Source organism: Homarus americanus, unplaced genomic scaffold (assembly GCF_018991925.1).
Source record: "Homarus americanus isolate GMGI-L3 unplaced genomic scaffold, GMGI_Hamer_2.0 scaffold45698, whole genome shotgun sequence".
Lineage (NCBI taxonomy): Eukaryota > Metazoa > Arthropoda > Malacostraca > Decapoda > Nephropidae > Homarus > Homarus americanus.
The window spans coordinates 16,662,425-16,682,804 of NW_024735554.1; positions in this window are offsets into that span (position 1 = coordinate 16,662,425).

A 20,380-nucleotide genomic window follows, 5' to 3' on the forward strand; every position below is an offset into this window, starting at 1 on the left:
TATATATATATACAGTATATATATATATATACCGTATATTCTGGCTTATATTCTCATATAAGTAATTCTTTTCTTAGTTATGGATGTTTTTTATATTAAACTTTCATGGTGTATTTATTTAGTAATTTCTATGCTGTGTCTTTAGTTCCAGAATATGCATAAATGTCTTATATTTCTTTTCTTATACTTTCCAAGTCTTTCATTTCTTTTCATATACAGGTACTGTATATTATATTTTCTGAATTTCAATGTCCTTACCTTTCTGATGTATACTCTGTTTTTACTTATATTCTCATACATGGGTTAGTCTGGGAACCATGTTATTCTTAGTACACTTATTATATTGTACTTACAAGGGTAGGCTGCCACCACCAGACTTTTTATTAGTATATAACATATCTCATGGAAAGCTTTTGGGTAGTGTGGTAGATATGTATAGACGCGTGAGTAAGTATTATTTACTGGGAACTAATGTTTAGAAGGAGTAGAGAGGTGATACTCGTAGATTACTAGTTCAATATTTATTAACACAGTGAGTGAATAAGATGTTACTTAAATTCACTCAGACAAGACTGGACCCTTAGGTCTTACTGTACCATTGATAAAATAGATCCACAACTACTTATTACTTCTTTAGACAACTGTTGTATTATTTCTTTGACAAGTAAGATTCAGTAATTACTACACACGGTCAGATAACACTGGACCCTCAGGTCTTACTTTAACAAGTAACAAATTACCTTTTCAATTCTTGGTTACAACATTATACACTCAGGTTATAATTTCATGGTCAATAACGACAAATACACAACACACTGGACAAACTCCATAAGCACAGCAACATACAATACCTCCTGTTAGTTCGGGAGGAACAACATGGCACTTTTAACTCTGATAGTCACAAAATTGACTAAGTTAAACTGAATTAATATGGCGGCGTGGAACACCGGTTAACATACCTGGAGATACGTTGAGGAAGAGTCACGAATGCGTGATTCTCCCTCGTGTAGTGGTATATACTTGCACCCGCGGGGCAACTCTAACCCCCGCATTCATACCAGAAAGGTCGATTTCACCAGCACCAGACCTTCTCTACCATTTTGGATCACTGTATACGTACTTAGTTATGAACTCCGGTGTTCCTGATCAGGGTAATTTCCTCTGTCTATTCATAAAATCTAATCAGAGGTTGATCTTGCCAGGAAAAGGTGGAATATACACGTTGATAACATCAATTCTGCGAGCTCAGAGCTGCTGCGAACAAGGAGCTATTCATGGAGAAACGTTAGATCTTGGAGATTAACAGGTTGACGGAATAGTTCAGGAGATTAATGACTTTCTTAAATAGACAACTGACAAACTCTAATCTACAACCATCAGATTCTCTGATGTTTGGGCAACAAAATAATCTGACTTCAGTAGCAATTGGAAACTCATGGTCATTCTTAGGGAACAATACCGCTGGTATCGTTTGTACTGGCAGACTCAACACTCACTTACCTACCCAATGTTACTATCAATAACGACAGTTAAAGCGTTCAACATCACTCACAAAGGATCTTTTATGCTTTAACTGTAATCAAACATATCTAAGTTGACTCAAAACAAGGGTGTTCTCTCTAACATTTAAATTCATTTTATAGAGAGGTTGGTTTCAGCAAGTTAGAGAAAATGGGATAACGGAGGACTGAGGCGTCTTGAAGCGATGAGAAAACGAACTCCTCAGATGGAGGACTCAAACAAAGGCAGAGTTACATGTTTTGTGGGCTATTGAGCGTAATATGAATCGTCTGATTTTGGCGTTAACTGACATGTATGACCGTGGTCATTACAACAGCTCCTCCCCTACTTACGACCTACTCAACTTACGACCACTCGCACTAACAACCTGCCTCAATCGTACTAAAATTTTGTCAAATTGCGTATATTCGAGTCCCAACGTCAGTACACAGTAACAATTTTCGTTTGTACTTCACTTTAAAATGGCTGGCAAGCTTAAAAGTGAGAGTTTTGTGGTGCTGAGAAGAAAAAGAGACACCCATTTTAGATTTTCTATGTATTATTTAAGTATTTTCGATTTGCGACCATTTCGACTTACGACCTGGATTTGGGTCCCTAACCCAGTCGTACGTCAGGGAAGAGCTGTAATAGCTTTTTATTGTCAATAAAATATTTCAATTTCAAAGTGTTCCTATACTTGACTTCATGGTAATAAATAATTTTAATGTTCTTTGTGCTATCATTAATACTGTAGTATCCACCTTCATTCTCCTTTATAATTTGTGTCATTAAATACAATAGAACCTGCGAGCCTAGTGTGGGGTATGAGATGTTTGGTTCACACTCAGGATGGGATGGAGAAAGGAAACTCACAATGTGCTCTCTATATACATGTTGTATTGGATGTACAATGCAGCTCGGTGCTGGGAAGGCAGCATGGTTACAAGCGTGATGTAGAGAGAGCTGGTTGGTGAGGACGCTCAGAGAAGGACAGCTTGTGGGTCGCCATGCTCGCCAGCGGGAGAGAGTACCGCCAGGCAGGCGGAGGAGGAGCGAAGGCCGCCAGGCAGCGGCGGAGGAGGTTTTGCTGGCTGGTTGGTGTAGGTAGAAGGAGAAACAGATCACCACGAGGTCAGGTCTTAAATAGCGGGGGTAGGCGTGGCTTAGCAGTTGACCCCCGCTCCGTGGTGTATGGCGGCGCTGGTTGACCTAGACCACGAGGCATACACTGGGGAATTGGTGGGGTCGGCTAGGCAGCGACAAACAGCATTTGTAGGGGAGAATTCCACTACAATACTCCCCCTTCCCTCCAGGCTGTGTAGGAGACTTGTTGTCTGCAGAGTTGCATAGCACACGTGAGGCAGAACGGGCGGTGCGTGCCTCATGTGAGACAACGGCGATGGCGTGGATGAGCCGGTCGCTGGATACAACTGTCTATATACACACTATCTGTGGGAGAAGAGAGGGAGAAAAAGGGTGTGTGGAGGCGATGAATTTTGTTCTTCCCTCACAGCAGGTACAGAGTCGTCAGATGCGCCTGCTGGGGTGTGTGGGCCTGGGTCAGGAGCAGGGGCTGTGTCAGCAGCAGCGGATGAGGGCTCGTGACAGCAGCTGGGTCCACGACAGCAGCAGGGTGCAGGACATTAGCAGGGAGTACCTGAGGGAGAAAAGAGGGGTGTGTGTGTCCGCACTCAGGAACAGAGGCCGCATCAGGGGCGGCAGGGGTTACTGCTGGGCCGGGGTCGGCGTCTGAGGCAGGACGGGTGTGCTGGGGTCGGTAGGACGTGGTGCTTGGGGCAGGAAGAGGAGCTGGTGTCTGCTTAGAGTAGCAGAGCTGCTCTAGGGTGTCTAACCTGCGGTGTAGAGACAGTAGTTGTAGAGCCGATGAGAGCTGCTTCTGGGTGGATAAGCCAGTCTTCCATGTTGCTTGAAGACTGGGAGCGTGATCAGTTTCTCCTCCATCCTGTGTGAGTGCGAATCTCCGGGGTCACCATTTGTGGGGTATGAGATTGTTTGGTTCACACTCAGGATGGGATGGAGAAAGGAAACTCACAATGTGCTCTCTATATACATGTTGTATTGGATGTACAATGCAGCTTGGTGCTGGGAAGGCAGCATGGTTACAAGCGTGATGTAGAGAGAGCTGGTTGGTGAGGACGCTCAGAGAAGGACAGCTTGTGGGTCGCCATGCTCGCCAGCGGGAGAGAGTACCGCCAGGCAGGCGGAGGAGGAGCGAAGGCCGCCAGGCAGCGGCGGAGGAGGTGTTGCTGGCTGGTTGGTGTAGGTAGAAGGAGAAACAGATCACCACGAGGTCAGGTCTTAAATAGCGGGGGTAGGCGTGGCTTAGCAGTTGACCCCCGCTCCGTGGTGTATGGCGGCGCTGGTTGACCTAGACCACGAGGCATACACTGGGGAATTGGTGGGGTCGGCTAGGCAGCGACAAACAGCGTTTGTAGGGGAGAATTCCACTACACTAGCCCTCGCCACGTTACTGCTACCCAAGTGTCATGTTAATACCATATGACTAAAAGGTTAATGTTATGCTATACAGTACGTTCTGATAGAAAAACCTGGGTGGTGGTAGCTACCATGAGTATTGAACATTGTAAAGTAGCAGGGGGTTTCCCAGGTAAGCCCAAGGTTACAATATAACTAGATAAGAGACAAGTAATTAAGATAAAAGTAACAGAAAACAAAAATATTTTGAGAAATTGAATTAAAAAGTAAAATATAGAATCAATTAGAAATAAAAGAAAGAAATAACTACCATAAAGATAATAAGTAAACTAAATAAGAAAACATATAGAAAAGAAAAGAAAAGAAAAAAAATATATAAAGAAGATACAGTATATATAAAGCTGGTGATCGAGGCAGCTGTAGCAGCGGCGGTCTAGCTAAAAAAGCTGAGGATGGATGGTGTAGTAGGCAATTGTTTGTTGTAGCAGGCCCATAAGAGAAACAAAATTCGACTCAGGCTTTATTCTACATGAATTCAAGCATCCTGCTATACTGCCAGATTCTTGGGTCATTAATTCTAAGGGGGATAACTTAACTATAGTCTTAATTTTAAAGGTTGCTGCCACCAGACCCCCTCTGGGCAGTATGTAGCTCGTTAGGTAGCGGGCAGAGTGAACTAGGCATTGGGTTGGGTTTTTCATTGACCAAATCGATAAGGGAAAGAAGGGCGAAACAATAACATGTCTTAACTAATTTATTCCTTCTAAAACATATTGCATTCCGTCAAAATACCAGAAAAGTTGACCTTCCTCAGAAGAACAACTATGATTTTAGTTACACTGCTCAACAACAGACGTCTTACACTAATTGCGTGTCATCCACATACTTATTACTTTTATCCTCTTCGCCACTGATCGGCTTGTTAGCCGCTTGGGCGATCGGTCACGTCTCTTTTCATTTATATTCTTCACCAAAAGATCGGCTCGCTAGCCGCCCGGGCGATCGGTCACGTCTCTGTCACGCACTGTTGGCAAATACTGGGCATGCACCGGCTCCTGAATGTACCTGAACCCGCTCCAGTGTTGGTCAAGTCTTCTCTTGAAAGAGCTCACACTCGGTGCCGTCACAACACTCTCTGGTAGATTGTTCCAAGAGTTTACAACCCTCACTCCGAAAAAGTTTGCCCTCACGGTTTTCTGGACTTGCGGCTTCTTCAATCTTGAGCTGTGACCCCTTGTGGGGCGAGCGTCCGCCAGCTCCAAGTAAGGACACTCAACTGAGTAGTGCCCCCTGAGATGCTTATACACCTCAACTAGGTCCCCCCTTGCCCGTCTGTAGTATAAGCTAGGCAAGTTCAGGCACTCCAATCTCTCAGGGTAGCTGAGGTGCCGAAGTGCAGGCACCAGTTTGGTGGCCCTCCTTTGAACATTTTCAACCAACTGACAGTCCCTAGCATATCTCGGGGACCAGATGGGGTGACAGTACTCCAGATGGGGAAGCACTTCACTCCTGAAGATCGTCACGAGGGACGGACCGTCTAGATATCTGAACGACCTTCTTATAAGACCCAATAATTTATTTGCCTGATTTACCTTCTTCTCACAATGGCCCGAGAACTTCAGCTCATTGTCAACATACACACCTAGGTCCTTCTCACACACAGTCTCAACTAGTACATTTTCTTCATCCCGTTGGGACATATGGTACGCCTCCTTACCGTTGGTACGCCCCAGGTGCATCCTCTTACACTTCGTGACATTGAATCTCAGCAGCCATTCCTTCGACCATTCCTGGAGCCCACAGAGGTCCTTCTGCAGCTCTTCACAGTCCGCTTGGTTCTTAATTTCCCGAAATAACTTGCCATCATCGGCAAACATTTGTATGGAGGAGTGTACAACGTCAGGCATGTCATTTATGAAACAAACAAATAACAGCGGGCCCAATACACTACCCTGCGGTACCCCACTTGTTACAGGTACAGATGACGATTTCGTGCCATTAATCACCACACATTGCTTGCGGTCATGTAGGAAGTCTTCTATCCACGCTAGGACATTTCCCCGAATTCCGTACCCTTCCAGTTTGATTTTCAGCCTTTCGTGGGGTACACTGTCGAAAGCCTTGGCAAAATCTAGGTAAATATTGTCGATATTACCACCCCGTTCTAGAATATGGGTCCAAATATCCAATACCTTGAGCAATTGTGTCAAGCAAGAGCGCCCCGGCATAAAACCGTGTTGGCAATCTTTTACAAGGTTGTTTCGTAGTAGATGTTCCATCGCGGCATCTCTGATAATACTCTCAAGTACTTTACATATTATGCTGCTCATAACAATCAGTGACCTCCTTACCTCGGTCATCCCTTCTTAAAATAACTCAACACATCAGACTGCTCCACCTGTTAGAGTATAACATCACCTGTTACATTACAAAAAGAGTTGGCCTTCATCAGAAGAACAACTATTATTTTCATTACACTTCTCTTGATGAGCAGATGGGATACTTCCCAGGTAATCATACCAGTACTGGTTCCACTCCTGGTATTAGGAAGTCGCTCCACGTAGCGACAGCGAAACTTCTCAAGTATACAGTGATTTTCTCCTATCCTGGGTGGTGATATGTAGGGTATCTACAGATCCACAGTGGAGGTGGATGACCACTGTGGTGTGGCCTTCACAGTGTGGTCATGGCTGACGCCCGGTAGGTGCTCAGAACCCGTCGTCCTGTGTTGGGAAAAGTTGAGGCATCACTAAGAATAATGCCTGAGGGGCTTTAGTCACCACACACTAGTGCACTATGACTTCACTTTATAACATCAGGCAAGGTTTTAAGATGTAAAACCTGCTAGATAAGTCTTTTTAGGGCTGAATAAAGCATGATGGAGGGCACTGACCTGTGTTGGGAGAAGTCGAGGCATCACTAAGGGTAATGTCCCAACCCCCGCACTCCTCTCTGTTTAGGCCTACAGTTTCCAATCTTTACTTTTTACTTTTATCCCAGAAAAGAGTAAACAAACCCAGCACATACTTTGAACACAGTTAAATTCGCTGTAACATTTTCATATTTGTTAAGGACAATTTTATTTTCATACTGTATTTGCAAATGGGAAATAAAACTGGGTTAGGTTAGGTTGGTTAGTTAAATCGTGATTTGTTTTTGTTAGGTTAGGTTAAGGTTTGGTTAACTTAATGGCACACATTTCTCTTATCACATTCTTTATTCAGTATCATCATTAAAACAATCGCACAAAAATGAACAAAATCATTATGGTCCTTCGGGTGTTACCTATAAACTCTACCTTTACCCATACTTTCATCTGGAACTTAAAGGCAAAAAACTAATGTAACCTTCCTTAATATATTTTGTGAATACCCTCGCACAACTTATTGACAAAGGTATCAGTAATCATTTTCATGTCCAACTTAATTTCCTTAGATAATTGATGCTAGTAAATTCATCACTCCAGATGTAAATCTTGGCTGAGAAACCTCCTTACGTTATAACTTTTCTGTAGACTAAAATGCTACATCAACTAAATATATCTTCGTGTTGTCTGTAGCAACCACTTCAATTGCTGGTCGCCTTGTTTCTACATCACTTTCAATAACAGGTTAGTTGATATGTTATCTTTCTCTTAACTTTATTACTATACAGTATTTATTTTATTTCGCTTTCTTCATCGTGGGAAATTGTTGTTGTAATTTTCTCATACAATATTCTCATACACGTTCTGTCTATTTTGAACCAGACTTCTACTTCTAGGTATATGCACAGTTAACGAACAAATTCGAGCCACCCCTTTTCGTTAAACTGAAATTTCCACAAAATCGAATTACCGCTTTTTTTGCTCAATTTAGCGAACTAGTTCGCTAAATCGAACCTGACTCCATTAAATTTCCTCTAAATTTAATTTCCGTTAATTTTGCTCGATTGCTATTTCACAAACTCGAGTGTCATTCCGTTAAATTCTGAGCATACCGTTCAATCTGTATCCTGCCGCCACTGCGTGTGTTCTTCACTGCTAGCTCTCGGTCTATTTCATTGTCAGCTAACTACTGTGCTTGGACATCATGCTAAAAGTCTCTCAGAAGTCACAGAAAGTAAATAATGTGTGGGAGAAAGTCAAAAGAGTGTGGCTATCAATTTTAAAAAGTTTGGAAATTGTCGAAAATTTGAAAACAAACACTGAACCCCCTAGTTTAAGTGAAGTCATGAATAATGTTTCTAATATTTCTATGTACATATCATGTGTCTGAGGTGTGAGCATATTAACGAAATTAATCTCGATTTAGCGAACTAGTTCACTAAATTGAGTGAAAAATAACAGAAAAAATTCCTTCCACTAAATCGAGAGTTCGTTATATCGGATTCCGTTAAATCGAGAGTATAATGGGACCCAAACACAGTTTAATCTTAATCAGCTTTGGGTATAGTGGCCAATCAGTGCTTGGGCGATCGGTCACGTCTCTGATTACTTTTCCTTTTTATTTATCTTCTTCACCAAAAGATCGGCTCGCTAGCCTCCCGGGCGATCGGTCACGTCTCTGTCATGCACTGTTGGCAAATACTGGGCATGCACCGGCTCCTAAATTTACCTGAACCCGCTCCAGTGTTGGTCAAGTCTTGTCTTGAAAGAGCTCACACTCGGTGCCGTCACAACACTCTGGTAGATTGTTCCAAGAGTTTACAACCCTCACTCCGAAAAAGTTTGCCCTCACGGTTTTCTGGACTTACGGCTTCTTCAATCTTGAGCTGTGACCCCTTGTGGGGCGAGTCCGCAAGCTCCAAGTAAGGACACTCAACTGAGTAGTGCCCACTGAGATGCTTATACACCTCAACTAGGTCCCCCCTTGCCCGTCTGTAGTATAAGCTAGGCAAGTTCAGGCGCTCCAATCTCTCAGGGTAGCTGAGGTGCCGAAGTGCAGGCACCAGTCTGGTGGCCCTCCTTTGAACATTTTCAACCAACTGACGGTCCCTAGCATATCTCGGGGACCAGATGGGGTGACAGTACTCCAGATGGGGAAGCACTTCACTCCTGAAGATCGTTATGAGGGACGGACCGTCTAGATATCTGAACGACGTTCTTATAAGACCCAATAATTTATTTGCCTGATTTACCTTCTTCTCGCAATGGCCCGAGAACTTCAGCTCATTGTCAACAGACACACCTAGGTCCTTCTCACACACACAGTCTCAACTAGTGCAGTTTCTTCATCCCGTTGGGACATATGATACTCCTTCTTACCGTTGGTACGCCCCAGGTGCATCCTCTTACACTTCGTGACATTGAATCTCAGCAGCCATTTCTTCGACCATTCCTGGAGCCCACAGAGGTCCTTCTGCAGTTCTTCACAGTCCGCTTGGTTCTTAATTTCCCGAAATAACTTGGTGTCATCGGCAAACATTTGTATGGAGGAGTGTACAACGTCAGGCATGTCATTTATGTAACAAACAAACAACAGCGGGCCCAATACACTGCCCTGTGGTATCCCACTTGTGACAGGTACGGATGACGATTTCGTGTCATTAATCACCAAGCACTGCTTGCTGTCATGTAGAAAGTCTTCTATCCACGCCAGGACATTTCCCCGAATTCCGTACCCTTCCAGTTTGATTTTCAGCCTTTCGTGGGGTACAATGTCGAAAGCCTTGGCAAAATCTAGGTAAATATTGTCGATATTACCACCCCGTTCCAGAATATGGGTCCAAATATCCAATACCTTGAGCAATTGTGTTAAGCAGGAGCGCCCCGGCATAAAACCGTGTTGGCAATCTTTTACAGGGTTGTTTCGTATTAGATGTTCCATTCAGGGAACACGCATGCGTGCGTAGTGTCAACAAAGGCTGTAAGAGACTGCTCCTTAAAATTCGTATTTCTGACGAATTCAGCCAGTCTACCAATCCCAGCCTGTGCAGACAACTATAGTAAGACCCAGTTATCAGCACAGTGGCATATATATTTTTTTTTACTTTTGGACTTTGTCATTTTTGGGGGATAAAACATCTGGTCCTACCACCCGATCTCTCTGAGCAAAGTTTTTCAAGTTTGCGCATGCGCAATGTGATAGTGTGACGTAGCAGTGACATCATTACCACTCCATCTGACTGCAGTGTTGCCAACGTGCACTATGCCCGCCGTTAAATGCTCCCGTTCGTTGGAAACGGCGGCAGTAGGTGACAGTGATGCTGACGACTTTCTTCTTGAAGACACGTCAAAGAAGAAGCAGAAACCTCAGAAGTCAGGGTCTCCAGCAGGGGCCACGTCTCCCCCTTGCACCCCTTCTGGGGCTGTAGAGGGTGGACTCCTCCTGTCATCGGGGTCCCCAAGTGAGCTTACATGTGGCTCAATGACCGACCCTCCGCCGACGATGGACGTAGGGGATTCCCTTCGTCTCCCTACCCCGTCGCGCCTTCGTCGTCTCGCCTTTCCTCGGGACTTGCCTCTGAGCACACGGACGACCCGGTTCTTCCGTCACTGCTCTCCACTTCAGGACTCAACACTTCGCCTCCACCGAGGTCCCACAGCCGTGATAGTCACCACACAAATGGACGAGACGGTACGCCTGCTCACTCAGGTGGGCTTTCCTGCTCCCCAGGGGGAGGTGATGCTGAAGTTCACCATCATCACCCCAGAAACTCGTCGTACCAAGGTATTGGTTCGCCACGTACCCTGGGAGATCCCTATCGACGATCATCACCCTCTTCTCCCACAACTACTGGACGTGGAACGCCGCATCAACCCGGTCTCCAAACGTCCATCCAACGAACTCATCGGCTGGTGGGTGGGCCCCCTCCCTCCGAAGGTGAATGTAGGACCAATTCACAACTGTCCTCTCGACCGATTTATCGGAACCCCGAAAATCTGTGGTCGTTGCCAATCGTGGAAACACCGCACCTGGGAGTGCACGAGGATGGTCGCCTGCGGTTTCTGTGCAGGTCCTCACGAAACAGTGGAATGCAAATCGAAAATTCAGAACAAAATCCCAGTTATTCCACGGTGTGTCAATTGCCATGGCAGTCACCACGCCTGGAATGCCAATTGCCCACAGCGTCCTGGCACTCGCCCGGAGAAAACTTACCTTGTACCACCGCCCTCGTCTCTGACGAAGCCCCAGTCAACCAAACCTCACTCCTATCCACCACCGCCTCTTCCATCCACCAAGGATTTCCTATTGATCTCCTCTCCTCTACCATCCCCCCTATCACCCCTACCACCCATCCTTTCTCCCCTCCCTCCCTCTCCCTACTGTTCTTGGAACAAGGTCGTTGCCGGCCCTGCCACACAGTCACCACCATCTCCTGCCCACCCGGACCCCCGCTGTCTCTCACCAGCACCACCACCTCTTACTCAACTGAACCCTCACCGTCCCTCTCCGTCGCTACCACCACCACATGCCCAGTCGGGCCCTCAGCAATCCTCGCCGCCACCTCCAGCTCTTGAATAGGTACACCAAGTTGGTTCTATGTAAACAATCACTCTCCGTCTGGATCGCCACTCCAAGCAAATCAACCTTCTCTCTGCCCAACTCGACTTGTTTGTGCAAACAATTGCGACATTGCAGAGGCAACAACAACTCATTCTGGACACCCTGACCCAACAGGGGCGCACTTTGCAAGCCCTGATGACCCGCATCCTTCCATCTCCCGAGATGGAGGATCCATCCCTCGCTCTCCCACTCCACCCTCTCCATTTTTCTCAACAGAATTTGGTACCTCCTCTGGAGCCCTGTCTAGCCCCTCCGACTCATCTCACACCGGAGGCCGTTCCCTCCTCTTCTTACAATGGAACATCCAGGGACTTAGACCTCGCCGGACAGACCTCGCCCAGTTTGTGCTCTCCCATCAAGTAGATGTTGCTCTACTTAAGGAAACCATCACAGACGATGTTACTCCACTCCGCCTCTCTGGCTATACTGTTTACACCCTGCCTCGGTACCGTGGGCAGGCTCGTAGCATCCTCACCCTTGTGCGTAACACCATTCCATCTGTTCGTCTCCCTTCACCTGACTCACATGGACCCCCGTCTGAATTACTTTCTGTCTCCCTTACTCTTGGTGACCGGACCCTTCGTGTAGTCAATGTTCATTACAAGAGTGATTCTCTGGACCTCCAGGTTCTTCACGACCTCCATGATGGGATTCCCACTATTGTTCTTGGCGACTTTAATGCCAGCCATCCCACTCTTACTCCGGATCATCCCACGCCATGTACCCTTAACGGATCACATCTCTCACAGATTCTTAATGAGGATGATGATGTTCGCTTTCTTTGTCCTGACGATCCTACTCGCCTCCCCCATAGTTTCCTTGATGTTGGCTTACTACCGTCTGCACCGAGCCTGCTCTGTATAGTGACCATCTTGCCGTTACTACCCATCTCAGGCTCTCCTTCTCTGCCCCGACATCAGCTCCTTATCGATCCCCTCGCCTTCGTCTCACACAAGATGCTGTTCCTTCCTTTACCCAATACCTTTCTACCTGGGCGGATTCCTATGTTGTCCCTCAGTCCCTTGACTCTTACAGCGCTGATTTTGTTGATGCTGTGTATGACTCTGTCAATCGCGCTACCCCTCCACGCCCTCCCCGTCACCCCAGAAGTGCCACCAACTACTGGTATCGTATCCCTGCCATGAGACATCTCCGGCAGGTAACCTGTGATCTCCACTCTGCCATACGGAGGTCTCGGTCTCCAGAGGACTGGGAAGACTTCAAAAATTGGTGCTCCTTTGCAACTCAGGAGCGCCGTCGGATACGTGAGGCGGACTGGGTATCCTTCACGGGGTCTCTATCGTTCCAGTCGTCACCCTCTTATGTATGGAATCGGATTAATGCTATACGGGGTACTCGACGGTGGCCTCTTCCCCATCCTGACCCCGCCTCCCTTGCCTGCGCTTTAATGGAGGACTGGGCACGAGCTTCCTCCCCTGAGGCACTTCCAGATCCAATGCAGGAGGCAGTGCAGGCTCGCATCGATGCGTCTGAGCCTGTTGTTCGTGCTGCTCTTACCTCTCCTGCCCCCACTGATCATCCCATCACACAGTTCGAGCTTGACAGTGCTCGTCTCTCTAGAAAAGACACCTCTCCTGGGGATGATCAGATAACCTACTACGTCCTCAACGCCTGTACTAATATTCCTAACGGCCCCTTGCTTGCTCTCTACAATATGTCTTATGAACATGGGGTTCTCCCGTCCAACTGGAAAAATGCCACTATTATCCCCATCCCTAAGCCGGGAGATCCTGGGAAATATCGACCCATTAGTCTTACCTCCTGTGTTTGCAAGATGATGGAGAGGATACTCCATCGTCGCCTTCTTCACACCATAGGCGGCTTCCACAACTCCCTCAATGGTTTCATTCAACATCGCAGCACAGCACACTCCATAGCTTCCTTTTATTGCAATCAGACTGCCCGCATCTCCGTCTTCCTTGATATTGAATCGGCTTCTTGTGCAATTAACCAGTCCGTTCACATATATTTATATTTGGGTTTTAAGTAACGAAACCCAAACGGTAGTTCCTTTGTTTTATTATAAAAGGTTGTATATATAATTCCTGAGTGTAGATCAACCGTAAGTCTCACTGTCTAGGAGTAAATGAGAAGGGGACGGCGCTTATGTATTATAAACGTTAGGTCACGTCCTTACGATATAAGTTGAGGTGAGCTACTGAATGTGAGAACCTCGCAGTGCGGGTTTACAGAAATGCTGAGCTATGGGTCTCGCCCTCTTGGAAGAGTTGCCCGCTCACGTGTCCAACTCATGTTGGAAAGTTACAGGGGGTGAATCTGAATATAATATCAGATGTATTGACCCATTTATATGTTCTGTTGATGAGACAGGGGCCTATTACAATATCAAGGGAGCCTTTGATACGGCTCAACCTGCCCTCATTTTAGCTGAACTTGCGCGGTTAGGGGTTAAAGGGAGACTTTTACAATGGACCGCCTCTTACCTCACTGGACGTCAGGCCCGGGTTCGCGTTGAAGGCTCTATGTCTCCTGTTCAAGAAATGAACCTCGGCACCCCTCAAGGTGGAGTCCTGAGTCCCACCTTGTTTAACACTCTCATGCACTCCATTGCATCTCTCCCGCGGCCGACAGAAGTTGTCCACTCAGGATATGCCGACGATGTCCTCCTCCAAGCCCCTGACTACCTTAGCATGCAGGAAGCCCTTGATCTGGTCTCCAGAGAGTGTGATTCACTTGGTTTCCTTCTTTCAACTGCGAAAACAAAAGCCATGTGGCACGGTCGTGTTGTACCTCCACCCCTTCTCTTATCAGGAACGCCCTTGGACTGGGTTAATGAGACAAAATACCTAGGTGTGTATGTAACTCGCACACGTTGTCAGATCCCTTAAGTCCGCTACCTTCGAGACATATGCTTTCGGCGTCTCGCTCCCCTCTCTACCATGTGCAGGGGTCCCCTTGGTGCCACCATCCCTGTACTTCTCACCATGTACAAGTCCTTTGTCCGTTTCTGTGTCGACTACGCCGCCCCTGCTCTCGTCAACATTAGTCGGACTGCTGTCAACCGTCTCGAAGTTATCCAGAGGGAAGCTGCTCGCATCATCCTTGGGGCTCCTCAGTGGACACGCTCTACTTCCCTATATACCGAACTTGGTCTTTCCCCCTTACAGGATCGTGTCCAGGAGTTTTACCTAAAAACTGCCGTTTCCATTCTACGGGATCCTCGGGGCAACTGTCCAAACCAACTTGACTCCTGCTGTCCGAGGCCGACCTCCATCTAGAAGACAGTGGCGAGGGTCACTCATCCGAGCCCTTCAGGAACACGACCTCCTGCCTGATATTGTTGTCACCCCTGCTGTTGGTTCGTCTCCTTCTCCCTGGCTGGATTTTCAACCTGAAGTGATTGCCCTCGGTGGACCGCTCCCGAAATCCCAGGTGAACCCTGTTATTCTCTGCAAATACCACCTCTCCAGGATCGCCCACTGGTCCCCAGGTAGGGTCGTCCTCTACACTGATGGTTCTGTTGACACCGCTACAGGTAGGGCCGGGGCTGGTGTCTACATCTCCCGTCCTCATGCCCCTGAGCCTATCAAACTGTCTCTCAGAGTTTCTGACGGGGCATCCTCCACTCAGGCTGAACTAATAGCCCTCCTTGCTGCCCTTCTCGCTGAGGAAGAAGCAGATGGCTTCTGCCCCTTGCTTGTCTGCTGCGATTCCAGGTCTGCTCTCGACGGGATCGCATTTGGATCAGTGGAAAATAAGGACCTCATCCTCCGAATACGAGGGTTAACATCCACACTTCAGGATGCAGGCCGTCCTGTGACATTCCTATGAATACCCAGTCATGTAGGTATCTTGGGGAATGAGGCAGCAGATGGCCTTGCCAAGACTGGCTGTAACAAGGCCACATCTGACTACGTTGTTTCTCGAACACTTTTACAGATTAGGACCCAAATTCGCCGCAAACAGAGAGAAGCTCGGGAAGCAGCCATCCCCCTGGACTCCCCGCCCACCTGGTACGATGTCCTCCGTAAACTTCCTGACCTCTCGTACGTCTATGGGAAAGGGTCGCGGAAAGGGGACGTGATTGCTGCCCATATCATCATTGGGTATGACTTTGCTTGGGAGATTGGTATCCCCGCATCCCCTGAGCAACGCTCTTGTGCATTATGCAGAAGACCCAACAGCAGCAACCTTATCCACTACCTCCTAAGATGTCCCCACACACAACGCTTCCGTGACGCCTGCTGGACCACCACTCCACGACCCCCTGACGGAGACACGATGATCCTCCCCATACTGGCCAGATATTTTGTAAATAACATTGATTATGTGTTAAAGGAATATCCTTCCTTCCTTAGGCTTTAGTAAGCCCCTTTATAATATTTATACTGTATATACTTGTCACACTTGCCAGATGCTTCTGGTGTCATTGTACAGGGGTACCTAGTGACAGCACTAGGATCCTGCTTCCTCTATCAAGGAATAAACAATTGAAATTGAAATTGAATTGATGTTCCATTGCGGCATCTCTGATAATACTCTCAAGTACTTTACATATTATGCTGGTCAGGCTCACCGGTCTATAGTTGTTCGTGGAGTGATGATCGCCCTTCTTGAAGATAGGACTCACATAAGCCACTTCCATTCACTGGGGACCATTTGTTCTTCCAGGCATTTACAAAACAGGATCTTCAGGGGCTCTGCAAGCTCGTTGCGCAACTCTCTTAGCACTCTAGGATGCACCATGTCAGGTCCGGGACTCTTATGGACCTTTAGCCTGGACAGTTTATTTCTAATACCCTTTTCTGTGAACACAATGTGGGTCAGTGCTGTGTCGAACCGTCTGTCCTCAAACGCAGGAAGGTTAGTTGCATCCTCTCTTGTGATCACCGAGGAAAAGAAGCTGTTCAATGCCTCAGCAATACTAATTATTATTTGATACGGAAGCTGAACTATGATGAATAATATTTAACCAATGTTTAGCAGGTGGTCCATCAGATGCTTTAAATTCTATGGGAAGTGTTGATGGTGGTGATAGACTTGCTGCTAATGTATTTACTCACTTTTTTGTTGATACATTAAGCAGGTTATTTGTTTGTTTATTTTAAAGGGAAATGTGTTTGACTATTTGCTTATACAGGTATTACAATGTACAATAAAGAGCTTAAAGCTCCCAGTAAAAATAGTCATCTGGGTGAGATTTATTCCCAGAATATTTCAGTTATCAAAAGTATGAACATGATTAACCCAATAATTGACCAATAAATACATGTTAAAAGCGAATAACTTTTGTAAGCTAGATATTTTAATTTTACTGCAGTACACATCCCATTCCATGTGTCCACCAGTGAGAAATCAGCATCAAGTAATGATAAATGTTTCACTGTATAATGTAGAAATTTATGATTTGGACATCCAACAATACTGACTTGGCTGCTTTTTGCTTTTGCTTATTGTACTGCGTACAGTGTATGTATATTATGTATGTTGTATGTATACCATGGATGTACTCTATTTATATACATTACTTCTCTAGTCAGTAGCGTGTGGCAATGCCCCTGTTTCATGTCACCACACGCTTAGATAAATGTGCCTGGCGACATCTGGAAGCTGCTAATGTACCACTTACCACATGTCGCCTGAGAGGTCAGAGAGAGGTCAGTTGACCCATATAGGAGTGTAAGGACTACCCGCGCTTGTAAGCGCACATTTGTATATTTCCGTTGAATAGAACCTACAGAACTCTACAGGTGTTTATGTTCGCTCCTGTAGTTAGAACCAAGTACCCCGAACATCTCCATACAGTACATTATTACTGGTCTCTATTGCAATGACCACGGTTGTACACGTCAGTTAACGTAAAATCAGATGATTCATATTACGCTCAATAGTCCATAAAACGTGTAGCTATGCTTTCTTTATTTGAGTCCCCCGTCTGATAGACGAGGCGTCCATTTTCTCATCGCTTCAGGACGCTTGAGTCCTCCGTTTTCTCTCAATCTTAGAGTGCACCCGAGACTTCGTTATTCCTTAGTAATGACACAGAATTTGAAATTGCAATTGGGGTTGTATATGTTGAGGCAACTTAAATATGTCTGATTACGGTTGGAACATTCAAGATCCATTGTGAGTGATGTTGAAAGCTTCAACTGTCTTTATTGTTGGTAAAACTTGTCAAGTAATTGAGAGTCAAGTTTGTCATTATGAGTGGCATATCTTTATATCGTCCTTGGGGAGAGCCATGAATTCCAAGTGCTACTGAAGTTAGATTATTTTGATGCCCAAACATTAGAGAATCGGATGTTTGTAGTTTAGTTAGTGTCAGTTGTCTATCTAAGAAAGTCATTAATCTACTGAAAAGATTCTGTCAAACTCAAAATCTCCAAGACCTAACGGCTCTTCTCAGGAAGAATTCCTTGGCTGTGGTTTGTGGTTTCCTGTAAGTAGAGTTGTTAGTGTGTGTTTAATGTCCATTTCACTTTTTCCTGACAGACTCAATCTCTCATTAGATTATAGGGATAGACACGGAAAATTTGCCTGACCCGTGACACTGACGTTCATAGTTGAGTGTACAGCGGCCGAAGTGAATAGAATTTCTGTTGTTGGAGAAATTAGCCTTTCTGGTTTGTATGCATGGGCCGGAACTGCCCCAGGCTCACGTATATATGGATGCACAAGGAAAAATCACACATTCGTGACTCTTCCTGAACGCATCTCCAGGTATGTGAACGATTGTTTCCCGCCGCCATGTTAAGTAAGTTTAACTCAGTCGAGTTTGTGAATATCTGTGTTCATGTTTTAACATAGTGAAATAATCATGTGCCAATTAATTCGAGTAAAGTAAGTGTCGTCTGTATCGTTGCCAGACGTATGTTATATTATGTCTTCTGGGGCAGAATCCTACCCTATTCTGGGACAGAATCCAACCGTCTCCTGGGGCAGAATCCTACCGTAATTTAGGGTTAATCCTACCCTATTCTGGGGCGGAATCCTACCGTATTCTGGGGCAGAATCCTAACGTCTTCTGGGGCAAAATCCTACCCTATTCTGGGACGGAATCTTACCGTATTCTGAGCAGGAATCCTACCGTATTCTGAGGCGGAATCCTACTGTCTCCTGGAGCGGAATCCTACCATATTCTGAGGTGGAATCCTACCGTCTCCTTGGGCAGAATCCTACCGTATTTTAGGCGGAATCCTACCCTATTCTGGAGCGGAATCCTACCGTATTCTGGGCCGAATCCCACCGTCTTCTGGGGCAGAATCCTACCCTATTCTAGGACGGAAGCCTACCGTCTTCTGAGGCGGAATCCTACTGTATTCTGAGGCGGTATCCTACCGTATTCTGAGGCGAAATCCTACCGTCTCCTGGAGCGGAATCCTACCGTATTCTGGGGCGGAATCCTACAATATTATGGACGGAATCCCACCGTCTTCTGGGGCAGAATCTTACCCTATTCTAGGACGGAATCCTACCGTCTTCTGGGGCAGAATTCTACCCTATTCTGGAATGGAATCCTACCGTCTTCTGGGACGGAATCCTACCGTATTCTGGGGCGGAATCCTACCGTATTCTGGGGCGGAATCCTACCGTATTTTAGGCGGAATCATCACCTATTCTGGGACGGAATCCTACCGTATTTTAGGCGTAATCCTACCCTATTCTGGGGCGGAATCCTACAGTATTCTGGGGCAGAATCCAACGCTACTCTGGGACGGAATCCTATCGTCTTCTAGGGCGGAATCCTACCGTATTCTGAGGCGGAATCCTACCGTATTCAAAGGCAAAATCCTACCGTCTCCTGGAGAGGAATCCTACCGTATTCAGAGGCAGAATCCTACCGTCTCCTGGGGCAGAATCCTACCGTATTTTAGCGGAATCCTACCCTATTCTTGGGCGGAATCCTACCGTATTTTAAGCGGAATCCTACCGTCTTCTAGGGCAGAATCTACCACACTATTACCAGGACAGATCTCTCCGTCTTGGAATCCTACCGTATTCTGAGGCGGAATCCTATCGTATTGTGAGGCAGAATCCTACCGTATTCTGATGCGGAATCCTACCGTCTCCTGGAGCAGAATCCTACCGAATTCTGAGGAGGAATCCTACCGTCTCCTGGAGCAGAATCCTACCATATTGTGGGGCGGAATCCTACCGTATTCTGGGGCGGAATTCCACCATCTTCTGGGCCAGAATCCTACCCTGTTCTGGGAAGGAATCCTACCGTATTCTGAGGCGGAATCCTACCCTATTCTGGGGCGGAATCCAACCCTATTCAGCGGCGCAATCCTACAGTATTCGGGGGCAGAATCCTACCGTCTTCTGGGCAAGAATCCTTCCCTATTCCGGGACGGAATCCTACCGCATTCTGAGGCGGAATCCTACCATCTCCTGGAGCAGAATCCTACCGTAATTAGGCGGAAGCCTACCCTATTCTGGGACGGAATCCTACCGTATTCTGGAGCGGAATCCTCCCGTCTTCTGGGCCAGATTCCTACCCTATTCTGGGACGGAATCCTACCGTCGTCTGGGGTGGAATCCTACCGTATTCTGAGGCGGAATCCTACCGTATTCTGAGGCGGAATCCTACCGTCTCCTGGTGCGGAATCCTACTGTATTCTGAGGTGGAATCCTACCATCTCCTGGAGCAGAATCCTACCGTATATTAATGCGGAATCCTACCGTATTCTGGGGCAGAATCCAGGTAATTAGTGGTCGTAATTATGTTTGGAATGTTTAATGACGTGTTTCAATGCTAATTACTGGCCAACTATGGGTTTTCAAAGCCGATTTTGGTGTTAATGTGTTATTCTGTAAGTACTTAATTAGTTAAACCCCTTAAATTTCAATTTTTGAAAACGTATGTTTTGTGCGAAAAATTACCAAGGGTGAGGCTTTCCTTTTCGACAGTTTTGCCCAAAACTTTGATTATGTTGAAAATTACATTATAGGTA